Source organism: Myxocyprinus asiaticus, chromosome 5 (assembly GCF_019703515.2).
Source record: "Myxocyprinus asiaticus isolate MX2 ecotype Aquarium Trade chromosome 5, UBuf_Myxa_2, whole genome shotgun sequence".
NCBI lineage: Eukaryota > Metazoa > Chordata > Actinopteri > Cypriniformes > Catostomidae > Myxocyprinus > Myxocyprinus asiaticus.
The window spans coordinates 50703762-50710755 of record NC_059348.1 but is presented as its reverse complement, the minus strand read 5'-3'; positions in this window follow the sequence as shown (position 1 = coordinate 50710755).

Here is a 6994-nt window from a genome sequence, read left to right as displayed (position 1 = left end):
CTCGAAAGTCTGACGTAGTAGTGCGGCCAAGTTTTACAATGTCTCGTTCCTTTCATCTCAGGGAACCGAGGTTACGTGAGTAACTGGAGACGTTCCCTATCGATTCAGTTCACTCGACATAGCATTTGAACGCTATGGGGAACAGAGTCCCATCATGCTGCTCTACGTAGAGTTATACACTAGATGTACCAGGGTAGAAACACTGAGAAGAATGTATATATGAGGTCAAGGCCCCCTGGGTGGTGACTTATATGTCTTCAAGTGTGTATGAATATTAATAACTCCACATGGTGGAAACCAGATGGAAAGTTCATCATAATCTGAGGATCTATATGAGTCATATAATACACACAGAATAATTAACCCCTTCATAACCAGAGGTAGGGATGGAGGTTTTATTCTATTGGAAGTGCTTGTGACTTCTATTTGGCTTAAACTGGATAGCGGCCTAGCCAGGCGGCTGTATTAAAATTATAACAGGTAGCCCGCCCAAATAAGGAGCTTGGGCTCACCCGCTGGGTGAAGTAATAGTAGCTTTCTAGACAGAGAGGACTCCTGATGTGATGGACGCCACGTCTAGGTTATAAAACCTCACGAACGAGTTCTGCGAAGACCATCCTGCTGCAAAGCATATATCCTGTAGGGATATACCGCCACCGTTTGTCCATGCCCATGTGGAAGCCATGCCTCCAGTTGAATGCGCCTTTACACCAATATGGCATCTAATGCCGCATGCGCCCCGACGCCAGGCGTGAATTGGTACATGATGTTTGAGCCAGCACTGGAGAGGTCTCATGTGTAAAAGACCTAACGGTATGACTGCAGATGCTGCCGCCATAAAACCAAGCATTTTCTAAAAAGACTCCAGTGGAACAGCTTTCCTCAGTTTGAACTAAGACAGACACTGGTGAATGGTCTGGACGCGCGCGCACGCACGTGAGGTCCGCACGCATGCTCATGGAGTCGAGTTGAACCCCCAAAAAGGAGATCTGTTGGCTGGGAGAAAGTGTGCTCTTCGCCCAGTTGACATTGAGACCCAGGCTGTTCAAATGGCGAAGTATCAAGTCCCTGTGCTCGCATAGCAGAGCTTCTGATCGGGCCAGTGATAGCCAATTCAGAATGCGCACGCCATTCGTCCTCAAAAGGGGCGAGCGCCGCATCGACACATTTCGGGAACGTGTGTGGGGCCAGAGACAATCCGAAGGGAAGGACTTTGAATTGATATGTCATCCCCTCGAACACGAATCTCAAGAACAGCCTGTGGCGAGGTACAATTCGGAAATGCAAGTACGCATCCTTTAGATCTATTGATGCAAACTAGTCCCATGTGCGGATGTTAACATTTTGAATAGGCGTTTTGCCAACGCGTGATTCAAGTGTCTCAGATCTAGGATCGGCTGAAGCCCACCTTATATTTTCGGAACGAGAAAATAGCGGATGTAAAACCTTTCGCTGTCCTTTTCGGCATATCGCGGCGCCGTTTTGTGGCCCGTTCTGCATAAGGCTGCGGCCCATTTCAGCTTATCGCGGCCGGCCCACCGCCTGTGAGAGCTCGCCACGTGTCTGTGTGGTGAGACAATGAGTGCATCAGTTCACTCTTTATAATGGAGCTTTTCCACTGCGCGGTACAGCTCGACTCGACTCCACTCTGCTCGCTTTTTGGGGGTTTTCCACTGCGGATAGTACCTGGTACCTGATACTTTTTTAGTACCACCTCGGTCGAGGTTCCAACGAGCCGAGCCAATACTAAATGTGACAAAACCCTGCACATCCCTGATTGGTCAGAGAGAATCGTCACTACCAGCGTTACTGGATTTGCGACATGGGACATCAACCCACTAGTTTTAAAGTTAGCAACAGCGACATCATTTGTTCACGTGACTTTCGAATTGTAAAAATACATGGCTGTGCACAAAACCACGCTGTGGTCAATAAACGAGGTGCAGACGTTCCTCTCTTTAGCGACGAACGGAACGACGCAAAACGAAAAAGTCTTTCAGGAAGTGTCTCAGCTGTTGGCCGCACATGGCTACAACTGGACCTACCAACAGTGTAGGGAAAAGTTAAAAAAACTTAAGTGACTACAGAACCATCAAGGACCACAACAGCCGGAGTGGTTCAAACAGAAGAAAGTGGAAGTGGTTCGACCAAATGGACACTATGGCAATAGACCGGCGAGCAATGGGAGGGAGAGTGCCCTGGACTCGGCATGTTGGAGTCCATGATGGAGGATGGTACGTTTTGTTATGTTAACTCTATATTCTGCTTGAAAGCTTCACTTTATTTAGTTGACCAGCTACTGGAAAGCTTGCTTCTAAAACAACCAGGCCAATTTAACTGTTACATATGTGTAAAATCACCATGCAACAACTGCTTTATGCAGCACAATGAGCTAGTAGCTAACAGCTAGCAGTTGTGTTATTGTTTATGGTCAGTAATGTTTGTGTCTTGTTTAAGATTAAGTAGAAGCAGCGCAACTATAACGATGAGCCTATAATCCCACCCACGTTGAGGCGGCACTAAACTGCAGTGGAAAAGCAAGCTCAGAAAAGTAAAGCAAGCAGAGTCGAGTCGAGTCGAACCATAACGTGCAGTGGAAAAGTGCCATAAGAGGAAGCGGTTGATCATAGTGTGTGGGGTGTGAGAAACCTGAAGAGAAATTGAGCCCTCTTTTCGAGAATGTGCAAGCGTCTCGTGCGATCGAAACAAGTGCTTTTCTTTTTCATTTTTAATACATTCTTTAATTGCAAACAACACACAAGAAAAAAAAATTTGTATAACACTCCGGTCCAGGTGAACTGCAAGAAGCTGATGGCTCAGCAGCGGCTCTTGGCAGTGCTGAGGTGGCGGGAGTGGGGTGTTTCGCCGGGTGCTGGCTCGAAGCAGAATGTGAGTGGGGCGGATTAGACGGAACACTTTTCTTTGGCAAAAAGAATTTCATCGCTTGTGACTGCTTTTGTGCCTCAAATAATCATTCAGAGAAGCCTTCCATGGTGTTTCCGAAAAGGCCGTCAGTGGAGACAGGGGTGTCGAGCAGGGCGGCTTTATCAGTGTCACGCATTTCCATGAGCATTAACCAGACATGCCGGACAAAACCACCAAGTTACCCATCACCTTTCCAATGGCCTGTGTGGTAACTTTAGTTGCAGATCCGTGGCAGTGCGGAGCTCTTAAACCACATCAGGATTAGGCCTTGCTCATCCACATCTTTGGGGAGCTTGGCCTGAAAGACTTGAAGCACTGCCATGCTATGGAGTGCCAAACTAGCATGGCCAGGTCAGTTGGCATGGCTTGGAAGGGTGGGCAGTGTGGGATTTCCATCCCACAGCTGTAGAAGGACAGAGATGAGCTGCAACCACCTCATCAATAGGGGGAAGTTTAGCATATCCCTTATCCTCAGCGTGGTCCACTTTTGTGAGGACCGCAGCTCCTCCAATCTGGACGTGAGGTAAATAGGGCGCGCGCCAGGTCTTTGTGAGCTCATCATGGACTTCCAGGAAGAGCAGTGCAGTTTCCTGGGCCGTGGCCTGCTTTACCGGCTCCTCTGGTGGGGACCACTCGAGAGCGAACTCCTCAACCACCCTTGTGAGGATGCAAAGAAGATCTCTGTCAGTGGCCAGTCCTCACCCTCGCTGGGGGAAGGGGCTGTAGCATCCTCTATGGGCCATTCTCCCATGTCTGATGCCGCGAGGGACATGGCATCATTATCATCATCAGACCCACCAAATACGACAACACCGCGCTCATTCATAGAGGGCCGGAGCTCATCATGTCCGTACTGCACTGGTGAAGAGACTGTGTGGGAAGATAAAGGGGCTCGTGGGACTTGCGCCGGTCCGAGATCCTCCTTGGGTTCTTCCATCTCTACCTCGCGGCCATGCAGTGCTTCCTCTTGTGGTCCCACGAGACTTAACACAGAGGAAGCGGTCAGGAGGGCGCAGGAGGTGGAATAGTCCCTCAGAACGAGGGCGACCCTAGAGCAGAGCATCTTGAGACTCATGTCCTCACAGTGAGGGCAGTCTGTCTCCATGAGAGCTGCCTCGGCATGGCTGCAGCCCAGGCAGTGTATGCAGCTCTCATGTTGGTCTGACTGAGCAATGTGTCACTCACAGGAACACTTGCGATACGACATCTTTAAAAAGACACATACACGCAAGCGGCTCTTTTATCTGTGTTTTACGTCACTTGGACAGAATTATATTATATATATTGAAAGGATACAAGTCCTACCTGGATGCTCTGAGAAGCGAGTAGATGTCTCGCTGAGCAAAGAACCTGATCTGGCGGTGAGGCAGGGAGACTTCTTCGCCGGAACATTAGAGGGGGCGGGTGAATCTTCACTGCAGGCGCTAGACTCAGGCAAAGAATGTCTTGATGCGTCTGCAGGGAATCCCGTCTGCTGAAGGGTGCCATCGACAGCAAAGAGCAGGCTGATCAAGATGAGATGATCCGTCATAGTTAAGACGAAGATGTGGGTAGTAACGCACTACATTTACTCCGTTACATTTACTTGAGTAATGTTTTGGAATAAAATTACTTTTAGGAATGTTTTATGGTGCATACTTTTCAAAGTAAATTTCTGATGACATTTTTTTACTTTTACTTCGTTACAATGGGTAGCATTCCTGTCGATACATTACAAGTTTTAATTTAATAAGTGTTAATAAATGCATAATTTATTTATATTTTTGAATGCGGAACAGTGGAACTTCACAGCTGCACGCTGTCACTCGAGTCGCGTTCAACACTAGAGCAGTAAGCACGCAAAACAGACATTTCCTCACTCCACACAATGCCTTCATTTTACACCAAGACATGGGTATATTTCAAGATTAAAATTGCAGCTCCAACTTAAGAAAACACGGTAAGTTTTAGAGACTGTGACAATATGGGCTTGTCAGTGTCATGGTGATACTCATTCATTTTCAGCGTGAATCTGTAACTGTGGGCTCTTATGACCTCATTTTCTAAGTCTGCATTTTTATATCAGCGCTGCAATATATCAGTGCCTACTGTATAAATACTTGTAAACATCTGCATTAAGTGCAAATGTTTCGCCCTGCCTATCATGATTGTGAGCATTTCTGCACGTGCAAGGTTGGCACGTGCACAGTGTTTGACAGATGTGGGCAGCTTTGTCTTGTGGACAACACACTTCCAATCACAGAGAAAAGGTGCAATTTTCCCTTAGTGTGACTGACAATGCTGGATGGTCACTGAACTAAATTCAAGCAGGACGTAAGAAGATGTAAAATAATGACATAAGGCATGAATAGGTAGCTCAGCGAGTATTGGTGCTGACTACCACCCCTAGAGTCGTGAGTTTGAATCCAGGGCGTGCTGAGTGACTCCAGCCAGGTCTCCTAAACAACCAAATTGGCCCAGTTGCTAGGGATGGTAGAGTCACATGGGGTAACCTCCTCGTGGTCACGATTAGTGGTTATCGCTCTCAATGGGGTGCATGGCAAGTTGTGCGTGGATCGTGGAGAGCCTCCACATGCGGAGTCTCCGCGGTGTCATGAGCCATGTGATAAAATGAGCGGATTGGCGGTCTCAGAAGCAGAGGCAACCGAGACTTGTCTTCTGCCATCTGGATTGAGGTGAGTAACCATGCCACCACGAGGACCTACTAGGTAGTGGGAATTGGGCATTCCAAATTGGGAGAAAAGGGGATAAAAAAAATAAAATAATACTTGTATTATTATTATTACTCATTCTGTAATGCATGTTAAATGTGTATCATATACTGGAATATAGGAGAGTAAACATCCATTACGTTATATGTGAAAGTAACTAGTTACTCACTACTTGAGTATTCTTTTTATTGGATACTTTCTTACTTGAGTAATTTTTTACATTATTACTTTTACTTCTACTTGAGTAATTGTACTTTTAGTTGAGTAAAGTGTTTGGCTACTCTACCCACCTGGGAAAGTGTGTATTTTAGGTGCTGTGACAAATCAGCATTTCTTCAAAGTTTTTAAAGATCTTAATCACCTTTCAACTTTTTTCTAGAAGTGCAAATAAACTATTGTCTTAGTTAATATGAGGTTGTAGAAACAACAAGTATAATAATAATATATTATATATGTATATATAGCTATATAAGATCATAAAATGTTGTCTAAAATAGTTAGATGAAGAAAGAGTCACACAGCAGGACACTGATGACAATGCTTAAAATTTCATATCAGTTACCCACAATACTATGTGTAAATGTTTATTAAAAAAAAAAAAAAAAAAAAAAAAAGTTAATAAACTTGGCCAGAATATGCACATATATAAATATAAACAAATATAAATATATTGAATGTGAAAGTAATAATAAACATACCTCTTAAAGTGTAGATCTCTGCAGATTAATTGCACATATTTTCACATATTTTGTGAGTTTGTTGCATCTTTATATCTGCAGTGTTTTAATTCCTTCCCCAGATTATTTTGAGAAAAAGTGAAAAGCCCAATACTTTGACAAGTGCTGTTTCAGCTGTCCTTTAAACAAATTAAGCCTCAAAGGCTCAAATTGCCACAAAGTAATATTTTCCATGACTTATTTTCTGCACTATTCAGCAAGCCGCACTTCAGCTCCCTGCGGTGTGAATAAATGATGCAAATGACTATGTACTGCTCATAGCTTTACTCTTTGCAGATTTTATATATGCTGCTGTTATTGTATTTGTTGTAACTTGCAGTTATTTGTCATTTAGTGATTATTCAGAGCTCATCTTATACTTATGTTGTCTTTGGTTGTCACCATTATTGTGATTAGTATGTCAAATAGTGAGGTCCACGTGAGGGACGATGTTAATGCGCTCAAACGGAAATGTCATTTCAGTTTCCAAAATAAAAGCTATTGTTATGGCTTTATCTTACAAAGCTATTTGAATATTCATTCTGTAATGGGGTCTACGTGGGCATATTGGATCCCAGAGCAGCCACCTATATCACCTGTAGGACGGGCCGATGTCGTGATAAATTGAGTCCGCCCAGTAAA